Source organism: Ranitomeya variabilis, chromosome 3 (assembly GCF_051348905.1).
Source record: "Ranitomeya variabilis isolate aRanVar5 chromosome 3, aRanVar5.hap1, whole genome shotgun sequence".
Lineage (NCBI taxonomy): Eukaryota > Metazoa > Chordata > Amphibia > Anura > Dendrobatidae > Ranitomeya > Ranitomeya variabilis.
In genome coordinates, this window is record NC_135234.1 from 715,847,939 (window position 1) to 715,864,783 (window position 16,845).

Genomic DNA, 16,845 nt, shown 5'->3' on the forward strand with positions numbered 1-16,845 from the left:
TTTAAGTGCCACGTATTTAAGTGCCACGTATTTAAGTGCCACGTATTTAAGTGCCACGATATTTCGGTGCCACGTATATAAGTGCCACGTATTTAAGTGCCACGTATTTAAGTGCCACGTATTTAAGTGCCACGTATTTAAGTGCCACGTATTTAAGTGCCACGTATTTAAGTGCCACGTATTTAAGTGCCACGTATTTAAGTGCCACGTATTTAAGTGCCACGATATTTCGGTGCCACGTATTTAAGTGCCACGTATTTAAGTGCCACGTATTTAAGTGCCACGATATTTCGGTGCCACGTATTTAAGTGCCACGATATTTCGGTGCCACGTATTTAAGTGCCACGTATTTAAGTGCCACGTATTTAAGTGCCACGATATTTCGGTGCCACGTATTTAAGTGCCACGATATTTCGGTGCCACGTATTTAAGTGCCACGTATTTAAGTGCCACGTATTTAAGTGCCACGTATTTAAGTGCCACGATATTTCGGTGCCACGTATTTAAGTGCCACGATATTTCGGTGCCACGTATTTAAGTGCCACGTATTTAAGTGCCACGTATTTAAGTGCCACGTATTTAAGTGCCACGTATTTAAGTGCCACGTATTTAAGTGCCACGTATTTAAGTGCCACGATATTTCGGTGCCACGTATTTAAGTGCCACGTATTTCAGTCACGTTTAGGATTAGGGTTGATATTCATAGCCTAGAGAGGGGCCATGGATATTGCCCCCCCCCCCAGCTACAACTACCAGCCCGCAGCCGCCCCAGAAATGGCGCATCTCTAAGATGCGCCAAATCTGGCGCTTAGCCTCTCTCTTCCCACTCCCGTGTAGCGGTGGGATATGGGGTAATAAGGGGTTAACGTCACCGTGACATTGTAAGGTTAACCCCAGTTAATAATGGAGAGGCGTCTATAAGACGCCTATCCATTAACCCCTAAAAAAAAATTGGCGTAGGCTCCCGCCCAATTTTCATGTCCAGAAAGGGAAAGCCAGCGACTGCAGGCTGCTAATTTGTAGCCAGGGAAGGGGTTAATCTTCCCAGGCTATGAATATCAGCCCACAGCTGTCTGCGTGGCCTTACTGGCTATTAAAATAGGAGGACCCCAGAAAAAAAATGACATAGGGTCCCCCTATATTTTATAGCCAGAAAGGCTACGCAGACAGCTGCGGGCTGATATTCATAGCCTAGAGAGGGGCCATGGATATTGGGCCCCCCCCCCCCCCGGCTACAACTACCAGCCCGCAGCCACCCCAGAAATGGCGCATCTCTAAGATGCGCCAAATCTGGCGCTTAGCCTCTCTCTTCCCACTCCCGTGTAGCGGTGGGATATGGGGTAATGAAGGGGTTAACGTCACCTTGACATTGTAAGGTGACATTAACCCCAGTTAATAATGGAGAGGCGTCTGTAAGACGCCTATCCATTATTAACCCCAAATTACTGAACACAAAAAAAAAGACACAGGAAAAAGTATTTTAATATTCTAAATTTTACCATACTTACAAATCCCTTGATGATCTGTAGTCTTTTCCGACGTAGTCCATTAATATCGAGTGCCCCACGACGATCTGCCATGGAGAACAGCCACACCAGGAGATGTGACTGCTCTCCATGGCTGCCAAAACACACTGACAGAAGCTAAAGCTCCTGCAGTGTGCCTGCGCATGCGCGCGAGTTTACCGGCGTTCAATGAACTCCGGGACTCTCGCTTTACGACACTGCTGAAAAATTTTACAGCAGTTCAATTGCCGTAAAGTGAGCTCCCGGAGTTCATTTAGCTCCAGGAAAAGAACGGGCAGCTCCGATACACTGCAGGAGCGATTAACTCCTGCAGTGTATCACCGGAGGACGTCGTGGGACAACCTATTAATGGATTACGACGGAAAAGTTTTTTTTTTTTGGGGGGGAGAAGAATGATCGAGGAAGGTGGCCTTCGGGGACGTATGTGGTGAGTATGTACTACATGTTATGTGTGTGTTTGTGTTTTTAACCCATTGTAGTCAGTCGCCTGACGATGGGACAACTCTCCCATCATCACATTTCGATGGGAGCAGTAGTCCCATCCGACGAATGACTACAATGAGTCACTACTGACTGACAGACAGACACATAGACACACACACAGAGACACTATACATACCATTTCTACCATACGCCTCACATCGATCCCCATCCGACTGTACGACTCCATTTTCACTACACTCCGCCCACACACTTCCTCCTTTCCTGACGTCACTTCCGTCTGCTGCGGTTTTGACACCCAAATCCGCATAAAATCTGCAGATGGTATATTACATCTGCAGTTTTTATGCGGATTTGACCCACAGAATGGGAGTCAATGGGTGCAGAAACGCTGCAGTTCTGCACAAAAGAAGTGACATGCACTTCTTTGAAATCTGCAGCGTTTCTGCACGGATTTTTCTGCACCATGTGCACAGCTTTTTTTTTACATTGATTTACATTGTTCTGTAAATCACAGTGCAGTTCTGCAGCGTTTCTGCTGCAGAAAAAACGCTGCAGAACTGCACTATATCTGCATCGTGTGCACATAGCCTAAATAAACGCTAATCAACAAAAATCTTTTACAGTTTTACATTACCGCGTCTTTGCTTTTTATAAACGTATAAAAACACCACGCTTCATACTTGCGGGTGTTGTAACATGGCCTACATACATAATGTGCGCATTATAAGAAGTGTAATGATGTGTAATCATCGTGCTATTTATTTTGTACGATGCAGCATTGATATTTATTTTGTAAGAAGTTTGTATAAACGTTATTACTTTTATCTGAAAAAGTTCTCTCGTTCTTTATTTTACAAAGATCAGTACTGTTTATAGTATCAAACTGTCAATAAAAGAGGGTCCTACCTATATAAATACTGTAGCTGTATCAAATTGAAAAATATTATTTAACTATAAATAAACGCTAATCAACATTCATTATACTGTCAGCCACATATGCTCAGATCGGGTGCTCTACTATAGGTTTATGAAAATGTCAATAAAAGAGAATATTATTGGGACTATAAATAAAATAATACACTTTGATACACTATGATTTTGGTGTGTTATCTATTTAATATGCTTTGCTGTCACTTTGATAACAATTTATTATCAATTTGTTGGAATCGCATCAATAATCAATTTAATACATTTTATACTCACTATGATGTCTATTTAACACACTTTATGCGGTTTTAATTAATTATCTGCTGGCCAAATAAATATTATTGGGACTATAGGTTTATGAAAATGTCAGAAGCACATCTTATAGTGGATAAATGACTTGTAACAACATTATTTTGTAAGAAGTTTCACATATTTGGTAAACACCTCTTAACACACACAACCTGACATCTAGTTAGTGATCAGTACAGATACATTTTAACAGCTGCTAGCAAGTGGAATGTTTGTATCTGCATCACAGAAAATCTTAGCAGCTGTTAGCAGTTATAGTACCCAGACTTCAAGCTCACAGCAGAATAATACTGTAGAAACACAGCCTCACTCTCCCCATCAGTGGATTATCAAACAAGACTAATCTTAATATATCATATAAACATCTAATATAAAACAATTACTGGGATAATATTCGCTGTATTAACAAATTAAACTATATCAAAAGGGGACAGCCAGACAATGAGGACAGCTGGCTGACAGGGAGGACAGCTGGCTGACAGGGAGGGGAGGAGGGGGTTACACACTTTGATACACTTTGATAGGGGCGTGTCCACCTGTCAAATTGAGTTTGACGAGAGGTCCCTATGCTCCACTACTGCTACACTATGTGGAATGCATGTATATAGTGAAACTACGTCACAGCAAAGCCACGTAAATTCTGCTGACCACTTCTTGTTTGAAAATACTCCCAAAACCTCTTTCGAATCTTTGATATAACCTGGAATTCTACCCACAAGAGGCTGCAAAAGAGAGTCAACCCATTCACAGAGATGTTCATTGGCTGAACCTATCCCGGAAACTATTGGTCTCAACGGGGGGATAGTTTCATTCTTGTGCACTTTTGGCAGTCCATGCAGGATGGGACAAACCGGATCCTGTACAACCAAATATTCGAATTGTTTTTTTGTGAAAACTCCAAGTTTATAACCTTCTTCTATTATTTTGTCCGCCTTATTTTTGAATTCATTCGATGGGTTAACTTTGAGTTCAATATATGTAGATGAATCAGACAAAAGTTCCATGATTTTAAAATGATAATCTGCTGCATCAAGTACCACAACCATTCCTCCCTTATCGGACATTTTTATTATTATGTCCTTGCTGTTTTGTAATTGTTGTAACGCATCCCATTGTTTGCGCGTGAAGTTGTTATTGAACTTAATATTACCAGATCTTATATCATTATCCAAAATTTTCAATTCTCGCTCCAACACTTCCTGAAATCTATCCATACAGTGGGCGGATCCCTCTCTCTAATGTGGGGTGCTGTCGTGGAGAAGGGAAAAAATCTCTCATTGGTTACTTCCGCCTTGTCCCTGTCTGCATGTTGCATGCAGTCACCTGCTTACAGATACAACACATTCTCATTATAGTATATAGGGCTTTTCCCTGGTCCGTTTTTTTTTTTCCCATGCATCATGTGTCAGTGCAAAACACATGCCAGATTTTCTCTGTTATCAGATGACAAAAGCCAGTACAAGTCTATGGGTCAGGGGTATTATATTAAATAAAAAAAATCACGTGCAGCACACGGACGGCATCAGTGTACAGTCCATGATCAACTTATATTTGATCAACATGATCAACATTTATTTATCCATCCACAAAAAACCATGGTGGCACCCTGATCATAAAAACAGACCGTACAATGATAACACACCTGTACAGATTTTTTTTTCACATACATGTTTAAAGACGGACATGTGAACGAGGCCTAACCAATCACGTTTTACCCAAATCCTAATCTTATGACCAATAATCAGGGAAACAAGCATTCACAAGAACATTCACTGCCGATAAATCAGCCCAACGAAACAGGCCCGGAAACAACTGACGAAGTAAAGCCCTCATTTGTCGGGTGTAAAGATATGTAAAGTTATGAATATTGGGGTTTGTATAGATCAGATATTGACATACATTTTCAACTCTGAGACTGAGAGGGGAAGAATATGCATATCTTTTCATAACTTGACACCTGACTATAAGCCCATAACCAATAGTGGCCAGATAGCTAACACCAGCATGTCATGTTGTCTATCTATGGAAAGGTAATATTCCGATAAAAAAAAATATGGCAACGATCTTGAACTTCTACGATCATCAGGAGTAAAAAATAGGTCAGAGGGCGGGGGGTGTAACTTACCGTATTTTTCGGCCTATAAGACGCACCGTACTATAAGACGCACCCCAAATTTGGGGTGAAAAGTGCAGAAAAAAAGATTTTTTATAAGATGGGGGTCCGTCTTATTGTCAGAATTTAAGATCTCTTACCTGAGGGCAGGCAGTGGCAGAGCAGGGTCACAGGAGGCATGGTGGTGGCAGAGGTGAGGTGATGCTGAGGTGCGGTGGGCGGAACGGCGTGCACCTGAGCAGGGTCCCATCCTGCTTAGGTGGGCGACGCCATGGCCTGGTGTCCATGGGGAGGTTGCTGTGGCAGACGTGCGGTCACTTCCTCAGGTGGCAGCGGCCAGGGTCCCTTCCACATTTGAGGTGACGCCACAGCAGTAGTGAAGGAGAGCAGCAGAGCTGGGTGGTTTTCCTGGTGGCGGCGGGCTTACCGGCATTGTGGCGGCGACAGAGGTGCGGGCATGATGTGGCACGGTGAGCTGTATGGCGTGAGCAGGTCCCATCCATATTTGAGGTGAATCCGCGGCCCGGTATTGATGGAGAGCAGCAGCGCAGGTGAGTTACGGTATTTTCCGGTGGCGGCGGCCATCTTGCTGAGGCCGCGCGTGCGCAGATTCACTACTCTGCGTCCCAGGGCTTCAGGAAAATGGCCGCCGCGATCTCCATCTGCGCACGCGCGGCCTCCCGCGGCCATTTTCCTGAAGCCCTGGGACGCAGAGTAGTGAATCTGCGCACGCGCGGCCTCAGCAAGATGGCCGCCGCCACCGGAAAATACCGTAACTCACCAGCGCTGCTGCTCTCCAATACCGGGCCGCGGATTCACCTCAAATATGGATGGGACCTGCTCACGCCATACAGCTCACCGTGCCACATCATGCCCGCACCTCTGTCGCCGCCACAATGCCGGTAAGCCTGCGTTCCGAATATAAGACGCACCCCCCATTTTCCTCACAATTTTTTTGGGGAAAAAGTGCGTCTTATATGCCAAAAAATACGGTAAGTGCTGATAAAGGGTCAAGGCGAATTATGATCCCGTTCACAGGATGTTTCCAATCGAAGTGCTGTCCTTCGCTAAGTTGAATCATCTCTGATCAGTGTAGCAAGTTCCTTATTTAATCCTGCTTATTTTATGTAGTTGTATATGCTGTATTGTTTTGTCCCCTTTGTAAAATCTCATTATGGATTAAATAATAATAATAATTAAACAGTTCTGTTCCTTTTGTTCTGTAAACTGCACCGCGAAACCATACATTACCAGAAATCAGGCGTCCAGTCAGTCTGTATAAGCAACTGGTGGCAGCGAGTAGTTTTTGGGTAATCATTGAGTTAGCAGTGACCATACCGGGGGGTATATATACATTCCATGTGTTGGAATCGGAGGTGTATATACCATATGCTCCCTGTTAGTTTCCCCAATAACTGGCCTATTAGTGGGAACAGCCTGCGACCTCTTCTGTTAATAGTCAGTCAATCGTGTAATTGTCCGGAGAATAGGAGGCAGCGGAGAGCTGCCTGAAATAAATAATAGGTCCCTTCCTGATCACACATTAGCTTTCCTACTGAATGGCTGCTGACAGGTCATTAAAACTATAAAGTGTTGTATACTGTAAAGAATCTTTTAAAAAAACTTTTTTGTATAACTTTTTTCTCCTGTAACAGCAAAATAAAAAATCTGATTCCCTTTGTACAAGCAATATATATGGCCATTCCAGTGCTCTCCATAGAAAGCCGTGGAAAACCAATGAGAGCTGAAGCCAATTTGATTAGCACGATTTGCAATCTTCCCAGACAGACTGGCAGGACAAATGTAACACTGAAAGCCAGAAATAATTAATCGCCGATCCGCACTTCACAGGGCATCACACCAGGGACATAACCTCTGTCCAATTAGGTATTCTCCAGCCAGATGAGCTTTCACTAGAGGCCCCTCTAATCCACTAGAATGGGAGAACAGTTCCCACAAAAAGCCGCTCTGGGGAGAAGAAAAAAAAAAAAGAATGGATGAATTCTGTATTCTGAAAGACAATTAACTGAGATTTAGGACAAGTTCACATGATGAGTATTTGGTCAGTATTTGTAAGCCAAAACCAGGAGAGGAACAAATAGAGGAAAAGTATAACAGAAACATATGCACCACTTCTGCATTTATCACCCACTCCTTGTTTTGGCTTACAAATGCCGATGTAAAATACTGACCAAATACTGACAGTGTGAACGTGGCCTTAGGCTACTTTCACACTAGCGTCGTACGACGCACGACGCAATGTGTCATGCCGACGTATGCTGTGAAAAAAATAAGCACAACGGGGGCAGCAGATGCAGTTTTACAACGCATCCGCTGCCCCATTGTAAGGTCCGGGCGGGGAGGAGGGGGCGGAGTTCCGGCCGCGCATGCGCGGTCAGAAATGGCGGACATGACGCACAAAAAAAGTTACATGTAACGTTTTTTGTGCCGACGGTTCGCCAAAACACGACGCATCCATCGCACAACGGATGCGACGTGTGGCATTGCGTCGCTAATGCAAGCCTATGGAGAAAAAACGCATCCTGCGGGCAACTTTGCATTGCGACGTGCGTCGTACGACGCTAGTGTGAAAGCACCCTTACAGATAGAAAAAAAAAAAAAAAAGGTGCAGTTACACAATCTGATCAGCAAATGTGCATCCTGGATGATTCCAGATCATTTTCCTATCTGAACATGTTGTCAGTCAGCTGGAGAACAAGCAAAATGTTTGGCCATAGGCTGATTGGATCTCTATACAGCATAAAACATTATCGTTATCAGACGCTGCATTAATAATCTTTCTGCCCCCCATAACATACGGCCCAATAAACGAGTGCCAATAGATGTGCACAGTTGGTCGATGCTTCTTAAAAGGCCTATTCCCCAAATTGTAAGTTATTATTTACTTGAGTTTTGGCCAGGGACTCCCCCCAAGAATGGGGCTCTGGAAATCCACAGCTTCTTCTTGAATGACACCCTCATGCTCTGCGCCATTCACTTTCTAGGTGAATACCGAATATAGTGTAGCACTGGGCTGCTTTCTCCAGCAGTCCCATAGACAACAAATGGAGCAGGGGGTTTGGCAGGCGCTCCTCCGCTCCATTTAAGGAGAGGATCTGAAGAGGCCAGGTCTTAGGATCACGGTTGTCAGCGATTGGACCTCCAGTGATCAAAATGACTTATTGCCCATGATTTGGGGAAAAAACTGTAATCAGGCTGATTTTCTGTGCTTCATGGACATTAACCAATGAAAACTGCTGCTTTTGAGAATGGACTGCATATTATAAGTAAAGAATACCTCTTCGTAGAAAACTAAAAATAAAATGAGATATACTCACACTGACACCCATAGACCCAAAACCGACCACTCCACTGGCCTGCGCTGGGACAGGTGGTGGTCCCTCAGAGTATGTATAGCGCACTACAGATCCGGTAACTCTGCGGGTTAATTCTTCTTATGTTATTCTGGCAGTGACTACTATGCAATCACTGAGCTCCAGAATACTACCACTCCTGGTGGCCAAAACAATATTACTTAAAGGGATAGTCATGCTCTGCTCACTTCACAATGGAGATGTGAGCAGAGCAAGATTAGTCCTGTAAGACCTAAAGTGCAAGATCGATGCAGCCTCTATTAATACAGAACCTCTATAAATCAGTGCAGATTCAATAGTAACTTGCCCCTGGCCATCCGATAAGCCACAAAAGAGCCCTGTAGTCCAAGGTCTATGAGGCCAACTAGACAATCACTAAAATCAAGTGTTAGGGGGTGAATAAAATGCAAAAAAAATAAGTTAATATGATGTGATGAGCCAATTTTAAAAAGGGGTTTCCTTCATTCCCTACTTCTTAATACCAAACGTGTTAGCAAAAAGGAGACAGTTGGAAGAGTATGACTAAAGGATCAGACTTCACAGGGTTTGTTTGTAGTCTGTCTCCATGGAAACACAGGAGTTGAGGGGAAATTATAAATATTTGTTTTTAAACTGAAAGATCTCTCCATAGAGCCACAGCCATCACAGCTCTTCAGTGTAACGAGTTGTCCACTGTTAAGTGTAATCTGTCCTCATCTGAGACACAAAAAGGATTACACCAAGTGGGGACAAGGTCTTGTCTTTCTTCTGTTCATCAAGCTGAATGCAGCACACTCACCATATGCGTAATATTCACGGCACTCTGACAGTAGAGGGATGTGGCGCCCAAGTAGGGTGTTCAGCCAGAAGCAAATGGCGCCATCCCCAGCCACATAGATCACCAACTTCCTTTGCGCCAGCCTACATCAGGTTCCTCTCTCCCACATGGCATCCAGGCACCACTAGAGGACAGGACTATTACACTGGGAAATAGAATTTCTGCTAATTTACCAGTTCTGATGAAGGTCCATGTCAGGACCGAAAACATTTACCAAGATATATATTTTGTTGGATGGATGCACAATTAATGGAACTTTTTCTTCATATTTTTCTTTGTGAGTGGCAAGTTTCTTCAACTACATGCCACACACTCACCGACAGTGTCGACTTTGCCAAGACAAGTCCGCAAAATCAAACTTAAACAATGAGTGGGGTTTTGTTTGTTTTTTGTTGGGGGGGGGGGGGGGCATTTTCCATGGAGAAGGAGCTTAAATTCTTAATTCTGTTACAATATTTTTCAAAGCAGCCCAACAGGACCAGCCGTGGAGGGGTCGAGAGCACTGGAGAAGCTGTGGAGAGTGGGGGGTGGGGAGATCAGCACTGGAGAATCAGCCCAACAGGACCAGCCATGGAGGGTTCGAGAGCACTGTAGAAGCCCTGGAGGGGGGGGGGGGGGGGGTCAGCACTGGAGAAGCCGTGGAAGGGGGGGGGGAATCAGCACTGGAGAAGTCGTGGAGGGGGGTCAGCACTGGAGAATCAGCACTGGGGGGGCAGCACTGGAGAGGTTGGGGCAGAAAGCACGGGGACTCTCACTTGCACAGATGCAGTAGCTGCCCGGCCATAATAACCAGCCTGACTTTACTCTCTGGAAACTCTTAATGGATTTGAAATGAAATATTTACGGCGTGCCAATTTCTGCAGTGACAGGTTGCATTTTGGCAGATTTATCTGCGGTGTACGATTCTCGATGCCCCTGGCCTGTGAGGCTGGAGTATCAGTGATCCGCCACGGAGGGCTCCGTGCACCTGCTCCACCGCATCCACACGGAAACATTGCAGCCCGCTCCGCACACGAGGCAGCAGAGCCCAGAATCCCATTCTCAAACGCTGCCAAGTCAAGCCTGGTCCTGTATTAACACTTGCACTGCTGGACAGTCCTATCCCCATCACGAATAATCACGTGGACTGGGCCAGACTTCATCCTTCCAAATCCCAGCTTGTTACCAGTCACAGACTGATGGGACAGCTGCGAGCTCCACACATGGTCGCTGCCCGGCAGGAGGAGCAGCTCCGGGAATTCCGGAGGACACAGCAGGGAGAGAGGAGCGCTGCAGCCGGATCTGGGCAATTGTGCAGGGAGGCGTGAGATCCCACCAAGGCTCATTCCTCACCAGACTATGAATGAGCAGAACAATGTGCTGTCTGCTCCCTATTCACACTCAGCTCCAGCCTTTCAGGCTCCCAGCAAATGCCCTTCACAGAAACAGAAAAGTGGCCATGGAGGCAGAGATCGACCGCCCCCCGAACGTATGAAGACAATCAATACCACTGAATAGTTGCAACGCTTCATAGCTGACATTCTCAGAGACGGCTACAATATGGAAATACACTTTTTTTTTTCCTCTTTATTTAAATCAGTTGTATGGGTCGATGTCTGATCAGTTTCTTTCCTATGTGAAAGCTAGTAGCTGATCTGACTGAAAACTGTCTCTGCCAGAAAACCGATCTCACATGCTTAACATTTGTCAGTGGGGTTATAACATACAGCACATAGACCCCAGGCTTTTTTACGTGCAAGTGCACACAAGGGCTACTTGTCGCACAGACGTATGGTGCAAGTGCAAAAAAATGGCACAAAATTACGGACCAGATTAGTGCACATAAATAGCAGGCAGCTCCTGTACCCATCCATCCTGCACACGCCATTCATTCTAATGGAAGCGCTGGAGATCAGCTGGGGGGGCACAGTAGTCAGACCACCAGGAATCGGAAAGTCATCTCCAATCCAACCCCAATTTCATCATCTGTAAAATCGCTCCGACTGGTCAGAAAGCGATGCAGAACCTGAGCTTCAGGTCGGATTGACTTGTCTGACATTCACGGTCCACATGTGGGCCAGCCATTGGTCTCCTGACCCAAACTAAAGAGTTGAGTTTGGGTCAGGAGACTGGTGCCCGGCTTTCCTAATTCTGGGCTTCGACTCACTGTTTGACAGGAGTAATTCTATCTCAGAGGTCAGATTGAAGATGGAAACCCCCTTAAATGCTACATTAGTCAACATAACAACTAATGTGCTTTACACGCAGATTTTGGACCAATCTGACAGACCTTCCAGATAGATCTTAACTTGGATTAATTTAACCATTTACACTGCATGTTTATCAATAAGGCCTAGAAATGCTCATTTCTGATAATCGTGCAGTGTAAACAGGCTGCCAGTCACCCAACGAACAAGCAAAGCTCCCCGTGGCTGAGAATTTTAGCAACCTATGTGCACTAAACGCTCAATTTTGGACTGTCGATCTCCTTGTTCTCCTGGAGATAAGTCGCCGGCCGATGTGTCAACTGGCGTCCTTCTCCTAGAGAGCACAGGAGCGATCATCCAAACGAGAGCTCCTGCGTATGGGAGAGTCGACTGAGATGGCTGTGGCCAAAGCATAGTTCCTCCAATGGTCATCTAATGTGCATGGCCGGCCCTACACACACCACATTGGATTGATATTGGTCTGATTGGACAGAAACTGGTCAAATACCTAAACCTGTAAACACACCTGGAAATATTACAATGACCCATCAGATACATGTGGCATTAGGGCATCTTATACGGCTTTTTCTTGAGGTTTTTGAAGCAGACCCTCTCAAAGCTCCATATCAGAGTATTTATAATACTGTATGTTGGAGAAAAGCCACTGAAGAAAAAAAATAATCTGTGTGAACATACCCCTAAGGGTGTATTCACTCAGATTTTATTTCATGCGTGTACGAGGGGTGACACCGAGTTCTTGAATAGTTGAGGAGGAATTTGGAAAGTTTCTGGGAAAAAAAAAAACAATCAGCAAAAAAAGACTTGGCCATCAAAGTAACGAGTGCTTACAGTAGGGTTTTACAAACCAATTTAGATTTACATAGTTCAGATTGTACAGAAATTGGTCAGATTTTTGAGTCAGCAAACACATCTTAAGGAATCACACTCCGTTATTTCTGGAAACCATCTTAAGATGCTGCACTGGTTTAAAGTGGAGTGAACCCTTTGACAACGATCGGCTCGACTGACAGTCTAAGGTGCATGGGAGCCACGGACAGGTGACTGACAGAGAGGAGGATCCAATTCCAATCTACTGACCCTTTCGTTCTACCTGTGATAAACCGTTGCATGAGTCAGGCAGTGGCTCCAGTGTATGGAGAAGTCTGGCAAGAAAGACATTGGCCAATCAATCATTCCTCTGACAGCCATCTAATGTGTGCAGCGGACACCCCCCACACACACACAGATTGCACAGACCACCCCCCCACACACACACCTACACCCATTGCACAGTCCACCCCACACACCTACACCCATTGCACAGACCCCCCCCCACACACACTGCACAGACCCCCCCCCCACACGCACACACTGCACAAACCCCCCCACACGCACACACTGCACAAACCCCCCCACACGCACACTGCACAAACCCCCCACACGCACACTGCACAAACCCCCCCCCCCGCACACTGCACAAACCCCCCCCCCGCACACTGCACAAACCCCCCCCCCCGCACACTGCACAAACCCCCCCCCCACACACACACTGCCCAAACCCCCCCACACACACACTGCACAGACCCCCCCCACACACACACTGCACAGACCCCCCCACACACACACACTGCACAGACCCCCCCACACACACACACTGCACAGACCCCCCCACACACACACACTGCACAGACCCCCCCACACACACACACTGCACAGACCCCCCCACACACACACTGCACAGACCACCCCCACACACACTGCACAGACCACCCCCACACACACTGCACAGACCACCCCCACACACACTGCACAGACCACCCCCACACACACTGCACAGACCACCCCCACACACACTGCACAGACCACCCCCACACACACTGCACAGACCACCCCCACACACACACTGCACAGACCACCCCCACACACACACTGCACAGACCACCCCCACACACACACTGCACAGACCACCGCCACACACACTGCACAGACCACCCCCACACACACTGCACAGACCACCCCCACACACACTGCACAGACCACCCCCACACACACTGCACAGACCACCCCCACACACACTGCACAGACCACCCCCACACACACTGCACAGACCACCCCCACACACACTGCACAGACCACCCCCACACACACTGCACAGACCACCCCCACACACACTGCACAGACCACCCCCACACACACTGCACAGACCACCCCCACACACACTGCACAGACCACCCCCACACACACTGCACAGACCACCCCCACACACACTGCACAGACCACCCCCACACACACTGCACAGACCACCCCCACACACACTGCACAGACCACCCCCACACACACTGCACAGACCACCCCCACACACACTGCACAGACCACCCCCACACACACTGCACAGACCACCCCCACACACACTGCACAGACCACCCCCACACACACTGCACAGACCACCCCCACACACACTGCACAGACCACCCCCACACACACTGCACAGACCACCCCCACACACACTGCACAGACCACCCCCACACACACTGCACAGACCACCCCCACACACACTGCACAGACCACCCCCACACACACTGCACAGACCACCCCCACACACACTGCACAGACCACCCCCACACACACTGCACAGACCACCCCCACACACACTGCACAGACCACCCCCACACACACTGCACAGACCACCCCCACACACACTGCACAGACCACCCCCACACACCCTGCACAGACCACCCCCACACACCCACCCACTGCACAGACCACCCCCACACACCCACTGCAGACCACCCCCACACACACACCCACTGAACAGACCACCCCACACACACACATTGCACTGCCCCCACACACACACACATTGCACTGCCCCCCCAACACACACACATTGCACTGCCCCCCCAACACACACACATTGCACTGCCCCCCCAACACACATTGCACTGCCCCCCCCCACACACATTGCACTGCCCCCCAACACACATTGCACTGCCCCCCCAACACACATTGCACTGCCCCCCCCAACACACATTGCACTGCCCCCCCCAACACACAATGCACTGCCCCCCCCACACACATTGCACTGCCCCCCCCACACACATTGCACTGCCCCCCCCCAACACACATTGCACTGCCCCCCCCCAACACACATTGCACTGCCCCCCCCAACACACATTGCACTGCCCCCCCCACACACATTGCACTGCCCCCCCCCCAACACACATTGCACTGCCCCCCCCAACACACATTGCACTGCCCCCCCCAACACACATTGCACTGCCCCCCCCCACACACATTGCACTGCCCCCCCCCAACACACATTGCACTGCCCCCCCCAACACACATTGCACTGCCCCCCCCCCAACACACATTGCACTGCCCCCCCCCAACACACATTGCACTGCCCCCCCCCCCAACACACATTGCACTGCCCCCCCCCCAACACACATTGCACTGCCCCCCCCCCCCCAACACACATTGCACTGCCCCCCCCCCCCCCAACACACATTGCACTGCCCCCCCCAACACACATTGCACAAACCCCCACAGGAACATGATACAAATCTGACTGCTAACCATCAGGAGCCATTTGTACACATCGTCCATGCTAATAACAATGGATACAAATCAGTGACCCCAGAACCCAGTGGTCGGCTCTGCCTATAGCACCGGCAGATGACTGCACATACAGGTCACTGGCCACAGGCCTCAGCACAGCAGCAATAACAACCCCCCTCCCCCTGCGAGTCCCCGGGGGATTAGTACCGTACAGGCGACCTTGCTAGGGATGGAGGGCGCCCTGCGCGACCACTTTCCCAATGTTCCCATGTAGTACACTTAGCACGCACCGTGCACGCAGCTGCCGTCCCCGCCGCGCTCTCCCGCCTCACAGAAGGATAACGGTGCAGCCGGTCAGCGTCCTCCCCCCGGTAATCTCCATCACTGTCCTCAGCACTGGCCGCACACAACGCTGTGTGGGAGGGGCTAACACCGTACCCGTGACGTAATCTGCGAGACTCCACCAATCCGAAGACGAGGCGGTGAATCACTATGCAAACCCCGCCTGCTGATTTTGATAGACCGTTAGGAGAGCCAATGGGAAGTCGGCATGAGGGTTCTGTTGGCCAATGGCCTGACAGAGACCAGAGTGACGTAAGACACGATGTTGTGTGGGACTGGGACCGCTCACCGCAGTTAAGCGGATCGTGGTCCCGAGTGTTGTGCGTCCGGTGACGGTCTCCTGTCCCGTTCTCCCGGGATTGCAGGCTTCCTAGTCGATGTGAATGAATTCTTAGCAGTGGAAAGACTGACTGATAGGTTTTTTCGTTTTATGGAAACATATGAAACTTGCTTAGAAACAAAGTTGTTTTCTTAAATGTTCAAGATCCCGTAGCATGTAATTCACACCACTGCGTTTTGCTGTCCTGCATGGAAACACGACTACTGAGCCCCAGTGCTGGCACTCGCTGCCCCCAGGTCTGCTTCTGTCTGCACTGGCTCCATGGCACATGTTTGCATAGGTAATAAACCCATCTCTTACACCTGAAGAGGCTGCTGTATTTACTTTGAAAATCAATGTCAGCATGGCTGTATTGTATTATCCAGTCCTAATGTCAGAACACGAAACATTTCCCTAAAGGATCTGAAGCATAGACTTTACTTTCAAAGTAAGCACACCAGCCTCATCAGGCCTGAGAGATCTTTATCTACTGTGAATTCTGGTGACAGGCCTACTATATGTGAATCCTCACAACACATACAGTGCTCTGATGCCAGCAGTGGGCGGACACGTGACCACAAGTAAGCAGCTTGCATGCATGAGGTCACGTGCCCACTAGACGTGCGCGGGATCACTCAATGCAAGTGAATTGAGCAAGGCCGGACACGTCTAGTCGGAATGCGGCCAAATTACTCACGGTCACATCCCCGGAAACTCCTAACCGCGGGCACTGTGCACTTTGTGAGGATTTACACAGAGTGACTGCAGACTTGAGCCCCAAGCCTGGACAACCCCTTTAAGAGGCTGATTCATTAAGACTGAATCTAAGGGCTCGTTCTGTTTTTCTGGTACGAGCGGCGCTGTCCGTGTTTATCTGTGCTACTCTATGGGGTAGATCGCATATGATTTTTCCTCAGACCGAGCGCTCCG

At 48.0% G+C, this 16,845-nt stretch overlaps 1 protein-coding gene across 2 annotated transcripts in view; it reads right to left on the bottom strand.

Moving 5' to 3' along the window:
- Positions 1 to 15,704, bottom strand: part of WASF3 (WASP family member 3) — a 73,746-nt gene extending 58,042 nt beyond the window's left edge. The window contains exon 1 of one of the 2 annotated variants that reach the window (XM_077298304.1): positions 15,545 to 15,704. The gene's annotated coding sequence lies outside the window, so the exon portion shown is untranslated. The remainder of the gene's footprint in view (positions 1 to 15,544) is intronic. The other variant, XM_077298305.1, reaches the window with a different exon arrangement.
- Between the last annotated feature and the right edge of the window lie 1,141 nt (positions 15,705 to 16,845).